The sequence below is a fragment of the Heptranchias perlo genome, chromosome 12, assembly GCF_035084215.1.
Source record: "Heptranchias perlo isolate sHepPer1 chromosome 12, sHepPer1.hap1, whole genome shotgun sequence".
Lineage (NCBI taxonomy): Eukaryota > Metazoa > Chordata > Chondrichthyes > Hexanchiformes > Hexanchidae > Heptranchias > Heptranchias perlo.
The window spans coordinates 65067587-65077586 of NC_090336.1; the positions used below are offsets into that span (position 1 = coordinate 65067587).

Here is a 10000-nt window from a genome sequence, read left to right on the forward strand (position 1 = left end):
TATGCAAGTTCTTTTTAAAAAAGTTTCCTTCCACAGCAGCTCTGAGTGTGAGGGAGAGAGAGAGAGAGACACTGACTGACTGACTGATACTGACACCGACACACACACACACACACACACACATATTATTTATTATTATTTTAAATTGATTTTTAGAACAGGGAGATGGAAAAGGGGCTTGCTCTGTCCACTCCACGCATCGACCCAGTATTGCAGTGTTTCTGGGAACGGTGCAGCTCCCTGTGGGGAGATATTCAAAAGGAAAAACAGCTCTTTCCCAGTGTCTCTGAGTGTGTGTGTGTGTGTGTGTGTGTATTATTACTGAGAATAAAGCTGATATCTCTCTCTCTCTCTCTCTCTCTCACTCAGAGCTGCTGTGGAAGGAAACCGTTTTAAAAAGACCTTTCTCAGCTCAGTGGTATTTTTTTCTTCTCCAAGGCTGAGTGCCGCTCGCACGTAGCGATATAATTCAAAGTGCAAAATAACTTGGCGTCGTTGACTTGAAACAAGCAGGGTCTGCTTCCAAATGAAAGCTGCGCTCCCGAACTGGACTGACTGTCTGTCTGTCTGTCTGTCTGTTTGTCAAGGGGTGGAAAAGGCGGCGGTGGTGGTGAGGGTGGAGCTTTACGCTCAGGAGGGGAGACTTTCTTTCAGAGGTGCCAATTAATCTGCAGCAGAAAGTCATCCCCCCCGACCGGGATTCGAAGCCCGGTCCTGACCACATGACCACCGGGGAGAGTTGCCTCAAGTCCCTGAGGGACCTGGACACGAGGCCGAATACACACGCACGCCTGCTGCACTGGCAGCAGCGACCAACAGGGGGCTGACCGGCTGATCCTTCCCTTTCACAGGCAGGCTTTTGGCCCTCGCTCAAACGACAAAGGTGTTCAGAAGGAAGTCCTGGGGGGAAGGCAGGCAGGGAGGGACGGACACAGGGAAGTCCGCACAAAACAGGTCCCCTGGAACCTCTGACCCAGAAAAACGGGTTCCTGGTGAAAGCAGTCCTGCCATTGACATGACAATGGACAGGGCCCGGCAGCTTGAGACACATCTTTCTTTCAATATGCAAGTCCTTTTTAAAAAAGTTTCCTTCCACAGCAGCTCTGAGTGAGAGAGAGAGAGAGAGAGAGAGAGAGACACTGACTCACTGACTGATACTGACACCGACACACACACACACACACACACACACACACACACACACATATTATTTATTATTATTTTTAATTGATTTTTAGAACAGGGAGATGGAATAGGGGCTTGCTCCGTCCACTCCACGCATCGACCCAGTATTGCAGTGTCTCTGGGAACGGTGCAGCTCCCCGTGGGGAGATATTCAAAAGGAAAATCAGCTCTTTCCCAGTGTCTCTGTGTGTGTGTGTGTGTGTGTGTGTGTATTATTACTGAGAATAAAGCTGATATCTCTCTCTCTCTCTCTCTCCCTCTCTCTCTCTCACTCAGAGCTGCTGTGGAAGGAAACCTTTTTAAAAAGAACTTTCTCAGCTCAGTGGTATTTTTTTCTTCTCCAAGGCTGAGTGCCGCTCGCACGTAGCGATATAATTCAAAGTGCAAAATAACTTGGCGTCGTTGACTTGAAACAAGCAGGGTCTGCTTCCAAATGAAAGCTGCGCTCCCGAACTGGACTGACTGTCTGTCTGTCTGTCTGTTTGTCAAGGGGTGGAAAAGGCGGCGGTGGTGGTGAGGGTGGAGCTTTACGCTCAGGAGGGGAGACTTTCTTTCAGAGGTGCCAATTAATCTGCAGCAGAAAGCCATCCCCCCCGACCGGGATTCGAAGCCCGGTCCTGACCACGAGACCACCGGGGAGAGTTGCCTCAAGTCCCTGAGGGACCTGGACACGAGGCCGAATACACACGCACGCCTGCTGCACTGGCAGCAGCGACCAACAGGGGGCTGACCGGCTGATCCTTCCCTTTCACAGGCAGGCTTTTGGCCCTCGCTGAAACGACAAAGGTGTTCAGAAGGAAGTCCTGGGGGGAAGGCAGGCAGGGAGGGACGGACACAGGGAAGTCCGCACAAAACAGGTCCCCTGGAACCTCTGACCCAGAAAAACGGGTTCCTGGTGAAAGCAGTCCTGCCATTGACATGACAATGGACAGGGCCCGGCAGCTTGAGACACATCTTTCTTTCAATATGCAAGTTCTTTTTAAAAAAGTTTCCTTCCACAGCAGCTCTGAGTGAGAGAGAGAGAGAGAGAGACACTGACTCACTGACTGATACTGACACCGACACACACACACACACACACACACACACACACACACATATTATTTATTATTATTTTTAATTGATTTTTAGAACAGGGAGATGGAATAGGGGCTTGCTCCGTCCACTCCACGCATCGACCCAGTATTGCAGTGTTTCTGGGAACGGTGCAGCTCCCCGTGGGGAGATATTCAAAAGGAAAATCAGCTCTTTCCCAGTGTCTCTGTGTGTGTGTGTGTGTGTGTGTGTGTATTATTACTGAGAATAAAGCTGATATCTCTCTCTCTCTCTCTCTCCCTCTCTCTCTCTCACTCAGAGCTGCTGTGGAAGGAAACCTTTTTAAAAAGAACTTTCTCAGCTCAGTGGTATTTTTTTCTTCTCCAAGGCTGAGTGCCGCTCGCACGTAGCGATATAATTCAAAGTGCAAAATAACTTGGCGTCGTTGACTTGAAACAAGCAGGGTCTGCTTCCAAATGAAAGCTGCGCTCCCGAACTGGACTGACTGTCTGTCTGTCTGTCTGTTTGTCAAGGGGTGGAAAAGGCGGCGGTGGTGGTGAGGGTGGAGCTTTACGCTCAGGAGGGGAGACTTTCTTTCAGAGGTGCCAATTAATCTGCAGCAGAAAGCCATCCCCCCCGACCGGGATTCGAAGCCCGGTCCTGACCACGAGACCACCGGGGAGAGTTGCCTCAAGTCCCTGAGGGACCTGGACACGAGGCCGAATACACACGCACGCCTGCTGCACTGGCAGCAGCGACCAACAGGGGGCTGACCGGCTGATCCTTCCCTTTCACAGGCAGGCTTTTGGCCCTCGCTGAAACGACAAAGGTGTTCAGAAGGAAGTCCTGGGGGGAAGGCAGGCAGGGAGGGACGGACACAGGGAAGTCCGCACAAAACAGGTCCCCTGGAACCTCTGACCCAGAAAAACGGGTTCCTGGTGAAAGCAGTCCTGCCATTGACATGACAATGGACAGGGCCCGGCAGCTTGAGACACATCTTTCTTTCAATATGCAAGTTCTTTTTAAAAAAGTTTCCTTCCACAGCAGCTCTGAGTGAGAGAGAGAGAGAGAGAGACACTGACTCACTGACTGATACTGACACCGACACACACACACACACACACACACACACACACACACATATTATTTATTATTATTTTTAATTGATTTTTAGAACAGGGAGATGGAATAGGGGCTTGCTCCGTCCACTCCACGCATCGACCCAGTATTGCAGTGTTTCTGGGAACGGTGCAGCTCCCCGTGGGGAGATATTCAAAAGGAAAATCAGCTCTTTCCCAGTGTCTCTGTGTGTGTGTGTGTGTGTGTGTGTGTGTGTGTGTGTGTGTGTATTATTACTGAGAATAAAGCTGATATCTCTCTCTCTCTCTCACTCAGAGCTGCTGTGGAAGGAAACCTTTTTAAAAAGAACTTTCTCAGCTCAGTGGTATTTTTTTCTTCTCCAAGGCTGAGTGCCGCTCGCACGGAGCGATATAATTCAAAGTGCAAAATAACTTGGCGTCGTTGACTTTAAACAAGCAGGGTCTGCTTCCAAATGAAAGCTGCGCTCCCGAACTGGACTGACTGTCTGTCTGTCTGTCTGTCTGTCTGTTTGTCAAGGGGAGGAAAAGGTGGCGGTGGTGGTGGTGGTGAGGGTGGAGCTTTACGCTCAGGAGGGGAGACTTTCTTTCAGAGGTGCCAATTAATCTGCAGCAGAAAGTCATCCCCCCCCAACCGGGATTCGAAGCCCGGTCCTGACCACGAGACCACCGGGGAGAGTTGCCTCAAGTCCCTGAGGGACCTGGACACGAGGCCGAATACACACGCACGCCTGCTGCACTGGCAGCAGCGACCAACAGGGGGCTGACCGGCTGATCCTTCCCTTTCACAGGCAGGCTTTTGGCCCTCGCTCAAACGACAAAGGTGTTCAGAAGGAAGTCCTGGGGGGAAGGCATGGAGGGACGGACACAGGGAAGTCCGCACAAAACAGGTCCCCTGGAACCTCTGACCCAGAAAACCGGGTTCCTGGTGAAAGCAGTCCTGCCCCGCCCTGCCATTAACATGACAATGGACAGGGCCCGGACCAGGCGCAGCGGACGGTAGCGAGCAGTCGGAGGGTGAAAATCCGCCAGTGGGTGAAAAGGAGAGCCGTGCGGTGAGAGGAGGCGGAAAGCGGTTCGCAGACTTTCGCTGTACCTCCGGCGGGCAGCGCCGCACCTCCGAGCGCTCGGTACCGTCCGCTGCGCCTCGTCCTGCCGCACGCGACGAGCCGTCCCCGGAGGAAATCGGCCTCGGCCTTCCTGAGATATCAGTCTCCAGGTGGGACAGAAAAACCGGGGGCCCCCGGCTCGCTTTCGGCGGCCCGCTAGTCGACTTCCCGTCGTGCGAACGCGATCCTTCCGGTACCCTTCGGTGCCCCTTGCCCGACTCTAGCTCCGGTGGTAAAGCGGAGTCGGTCGGTCTGACGGCCGCCGAGTTAGCAGGCGGAAAGCGGTTTGCAGCCTTTCGCTGTACCTCCGGCGGGCAGCGCCGCACCTCCGAGCGCTCGGTACCGTCCGCTGCGCCTCGTCCTGCCGCACGCGACGAGCCGTCCCCGGAGGAAATCGGCCTCGGCCCTCCTGAGATATCAGCCTCCATACGGGCGTCACAAATCAGTGGACATGGTCAGCTGCAAAGCAGTGTCATTACAACCTTTCATAAACGACAGGGCAGCACCGCACCGCACTGCACTGCACCCCACACTACATCACACTTGCCTGCCTGCCTGCCTGCCGGCCTGCCGCTGCCTACTCTCACCAGCGGACCAAAGTGAGGATAACACCCCGAAGCAAGCATCTCCCTTGCCGCCCACCAGCCCACACCATTCCCCTTGCCTGCCTCCCACAAATTCCACCAGCGAGGCAAAGTGAAAATCAACCCCCAAAAAACGCACTCCACACCGGCCATCGCCCGCTATACACCCCCCCCCCCCCCCCCCCGGGGCGAATATTAAGCCCGAGAACACCGACTGTAACCAACCGCAGTGAAAAGTTGAAGTGGCAACTCATTAACCAGATTTACACTTGGCAACTCATAAACCAAATGAACAAAAAATCTGGTTAATGAGTTGCCCAAAATAAATCTGGTTAATGAGTTGCCACTTCAACTTTTCACTGCGGTTGGTTACAGTCGGTGTTCTCGGGCTTAATATTCACCCCGGGGGGGCGGGGTGGGTGATTCTGGGGGTAGTGTCCGGGAGGGTGAGCCTTTTATTCGGCAGGAGGCGTGTGGGGAAATCATCAACCTGTCAGACGATGAGTTGTCACAAATGCCATTGCTTAATGAAAGCTGCGCTCCCGAACTGGACTGACTGTCTGACTGTCTGTCTGTCCGTTTGTCAAGGGGAGGAAAAGGCGGTGGTGGTGGTGAGGGTGGAGCTTTACGCTCAGGAGGGGAGACTTTCCTTCATGCCAATTAATCTGCAGCAGAAAGTCATCCCCCCCCGACCGGGATTCGAAGCCCGGTCCTGACCACGAGACCACCGGGGAGAGCTGCCTCAAGTCCCTGAGGGACCTGGACACGAGGCCGAGGACACACGCACGCCTGCTGCACTGGCAGCAGCGACCAGCAGGGGGCTGACCGGCTGATCCTTCCCTTTCACAGGCAGGCTTTTGGCCCTCGCTCAAACGACAAAGGTGTTCAGAAGGAAGTCCTGGGGGGGAGGGAGGGAGGCAGGGAAATCAGCACAAAGCAGGTCCCCTGGAATCTCACACCTGCGTCCCAGAAAACAGGTCTCCTGGTCAAAGCAGTCCTGCCCCGTCCTGCCATTAACGTGACAATGGACAGGGCCCGGCAGCTTGAGACACATCTTTTTTTCAATATGCAAGTTCTTTTTAAAAAGGTTTCCTTCCACAGCAGCTCTGAGTAAGAGTGAGAGAGAGAGAGAGAGAGAGAGAGACTGACACTGACACTGACACTGACACTGACACACACACACACACACACACACACACACACACACACACACCGTCTCCCATCCGATTGGTGGACTATGGGATTGAAAATCGAACTTTGAGTTTCAATGCAGGGGGGAGAGCGCGAACGCAGCCCCTCCCAACTACCACACGCGCGTTGTTGTTGTTGTAATATAGAACTGCAAGTTGCCGTTGTCGTGGTCGTTTCGAATCAGCACAAAGTAGGTGCCTCCCTGGAATGTCACACCTGCGTCCCAGAAAACAGGTCTCCCGGTCAAAGCAGTCCCGCCCCGCCCTGGGATTAACATGACAACGGACAGGGCCCAGTCAGGGAGCAGCTTGAGAGACACCTTTCAATAGGCGCTTCTGAAACATTAACGCCTTGTTTCTTCCGACAGTTTAACCAGCGATTAACATGACAACGGACAGGGCCCAGTCAGGGAGCAGCTTGAGAGACACCTTTCAATAGGCGCTTCTGAAACATTAACGCCTTGTTTCTTTCGACAGTTTAACCAGCCTTTAACACGCCTTGTGTTTTTATTTCCCATTTCCAGCCAGCCAGCCAGCCAGCCAGCCAGCCAGCCAGCCAGCCGAGCCGAGCCAGCATCTGCAGTATTTTTTTTGATTGGTCTTGCCTGCCGTGGAATGAATGTTTCAACACGAGCTGCTGATTGTCAGCACCTCACCTCTTTCTCAATTGGCCGTTGCAATCTCACTCGCTCGCTCATTGTGAGACACGTCACGTCACTAGTTTTACTCAAAGAGGTTTCCTTCCACGGCAGTTCGTTAGTGACTGAGACTGACTGACGGAGGTCCGTTGAGACACAACCCTCTCCCATCTGATTGGTGGCCTACTGGCAAATTTACCAATCTGTCAAGCAATCCTGGCAAGAAAGGAAAAAACGGCAACTTCTTTAAACTCATCCACTGTTGCAATTAGAAACGGTGGCAAAAAATGTGGCCAGAGTGGGAGAGAACGGCAGTGCTTCGAGACTGCTTTCAACACCGGCAGCCAGAGAACAAAGAGGGAGGGCAAACAGGACCCGAGATCAATTCGCATCGAGTGCGGTATCGCTTCTCGGCCTTTTGGCTAAGATCGAGCGTGTTCCTTTTCGGGCTTATTTGGATCTGAGCGGACTGGAACGCTGGCCGCGACCTCGTGCGCTCGCAAAGTGCGGACTTTGCTGTGATTGGTCGTTTGTGTGCTGGCTCCGCCCCTAAATTTGCATAAGGACCAAATCAACACTGCAATGGCAGGGAAGGGTTCCTGGTGAAAGCAGTCCTGCCACTGACATGACAATGGACAGGGCCCGGCAGCTTGAGACACATCTTTCTTTCAATAAGCAAGTTCTTTTTAAAAAAGTTTCCTTCCACAGCAGCTCTGAGTGTGAGAGAGAGAGAGAGAGAGAGAGAGACACTGACTCACTGACTGATACTGACACCGACACACACACACACACACACATATTATTTATTATTATTTTAAACGACAAAGGTGTTCAGAAGGAAGTCCTGGGGGGAAGGCAGGCAGGGAGGGACGGACACAGGGAAGTCCGCACAAAACAGGTCCCCTGGAACCTCTGACCCAGAAAAACGGGTTCCTGGTGAAAGCAGTCCTGCCACTGACATGACAATGGACAGGGCCCGGCAGCTTGAGACACATCTTTCTTTCAATAAGCAAGTTCTTTTTAAAAAAGTTTCCTTCCACAGCAGCTCTGAGTGAGAGAGAGAGAGAGAGAGACACTGACTGATACTGACACCGACACACACACACACACACATATTATTTATTATTATTTTAAATTGATTTTTAGAACAGGGAGATGGACTAGGGGCTTGCTCTGTCCACTCCACGCATCGACCCAGTATTGCAGTGTTTCTGGGAACGGTGCAGCTCCCCGTGGGGAGATATTCAAAAGGAAAAACAGCTCTTTCCCAGTGTCTCTGTGTGTGTGTGTGTGTGTGTGTGTGTTATTACTGAGAATAAAGCTGATCTCTCTCTCTCTCTCACTCAGAGCTGCTGTGGAAGGAAACCTTTTTAAAAAGAACTTTCTCAGCTCAGTGGTATTTCTTTCTTCTCCAAGGCTGAGTGCCGCTCGCACGTAGCGATATAATTCAAAGTGCAAAATAACTTGGCGTCGTTGACTTTAAACAAGCAGGGTCTGCTTCCAAATGAAAGCTGCGCTCCCGAACTGGACTGACTGACTGTCTGTCTGTCTGTCTGTCTGTCCGTTTGTCAAGGGGTGGAAAAGGCGGCGGTGGTGGTGAGGGTGGAGCTTTACGCTCAGGAGGGGAGACTTTCTTTCAGAGGTGCCAATTAATCTGTAGCAGAAAGTCATCCCCCCCGACCGGGATTCGAAGCCCGGTCCTGACCACGAGACCACCGGGGAGAGTTGCCTCAAGTCCCTGAGGGACCTGGACACGAGGCCGAGGACACACGCACGCCTGCTGCACTGGCAGCAGCGACCAACAGGGGGCTGACCGGCTGATCCTTCCCTTTCACAGGCAGGCTTTTGGCCCTCGCTCAAACGACAAAGGTGTTCAGAAGGAAGTCCTGGGGGGAAGGCAGGCAGGGAGGGACGGACACAGGGAAGTCCGCACAAAACAGGTCCCCTGGAACCTCTGACCCAGAAAAACGGGTTCCTGGTGAAAGCAGTCCTGCCATTGACATGACAATGGACAGGGCCCGGCAGCTTGAGACACATCTTTCTTTCAATAAGCAAGTTCTTTTTTAAAAAGTTTCCTTCCACAGCAGCTATGAGTGAGAGAGAGAGAGAGAGAGAGAGAGACACTGACTCACTGACTGATACTGACACCGACACACACACACACACACACACACACATATTATTTATTATTATTTTAAATTGATTTTTCGAACAGGGAGATGGAATAGGGGCTTGCTCCGTCCACTCCACGCATCGACCCAGTATTGCAGTGTTTCTGGGAACGGTGCAGCTCCCCGTGGGGAGATATTCAAAAGGAAAAACAGCTCTTTCCCAGTGTCTCTGTGTGTGTGTGTGTGTGTGTGTGTGTTTTATTACTGAGAATAAAGCTGATATCTCTCTCTCTCTCTCTCTCTCTCACTCAGAGCTGCTGTGGAAGGAAACCGTTTTAAAAAGAACTTTCTCAGCTCAGTGGTATTTTTTTCTTCTCCAAGGCTGAGTGCCGCTCGCACGTAGCGATATAATTCAAAGTGCAAAATAACTTGGCGTCGTTGACTTTAAACAAGCAGGGTCTGCTTCCAAATGAAAGCTGCGCTCCCGAACTGGACTGTCTGTCTGTCTGTCTGTCTGCTTGTCAAGGGGAGGAAAAGGCGGCGGTGGTGGTGAGGGTGGAGCTATACGCTCAGGAGGGGAGACTTTCTTTCAGAGGTGCCAATTAATCTGTAGCAGAAAGTCATCCCCCCCGACCGGGATTCGAAGCCCGGTCCTGACCACAAGACCACCGGGGAGAGTTGCCTCAAGTCCCTGAGGGACCTGGACACGAGGCCGAATACACACGCACGCCTGCTGCACTGGCAGCAGCGACCAGCAGGGGGCTGACCGGCTGATCCTTCCCTTTCACAGGCAGGCTTTTGGCCCTCGCTGAAACGACAAAGGTGTTCAGAAGGAAGTCCTGGGGGGAAGGCAGGCAGGGAGGGACGGACACAGGGAAGTCCGCACAAAACAGGTCCCCTGGAACCTCTGACCCAGAAAAACGGGTTCCTGGTGAAAGCAGTCCTGCCATTGACAGGACAATGGACAGGGCCCGGCAGCTTGAGACACATCTTTCTTTCAATAAGCAAGTTCTTTTTAAAAAAGTTTCCTTCCACAGCAGCTCTGAGTGAG

At 52.5% G+C, this 10000-nt stretch overlaps 6 pseudogenes; all 6 read left to right on the forward strand.

Moving 5' to 3' along the window:
- The first annotated feature begins 124 nt into the window (after positions 1-124).
- On the forward strand, positions 125-241 carry LOC137329216 (U2 spliceosomal RNA; annotated as a pseudogene).
- A 965-nt stretch (positions 242-1206) lies between these two features.
- Positions 1207-1323, forward strand: LOC137329368 (U2 spliceosomal RNA; annotated as a pseudogene).
- Positions 1324-2284: 961 nt separating this feature from the next.
- LOC137329506 (U2 spliceosomal RNA) lies at positions 2285-2401 on the forward strand (annotated as a pseudogene).
- Positions 2402-3362: 961 nt separating this feature from the next.
- LOC137329508 (U2 spliceosomal RNA) lies at positions 3363-3479 on the forward strand (annotated as a pseudogene).
- Positions 3480-7952: 4473 nt separating this feature from the next.
- On the forward strand, positions 7953-8069 carry LOC137329176 (U2 spliceosomal RNA; annotated as a pseudogene).
- Positions 8070-9016: 947 nt separating this feature from the next.
- On the forward strand, positions 9017-9133 carry LOC137329091 (U2 spliceosomal RNA; annotated as a pseudogene).
- Positions 9134-10000: the final 867 nt, after the last annotated feature.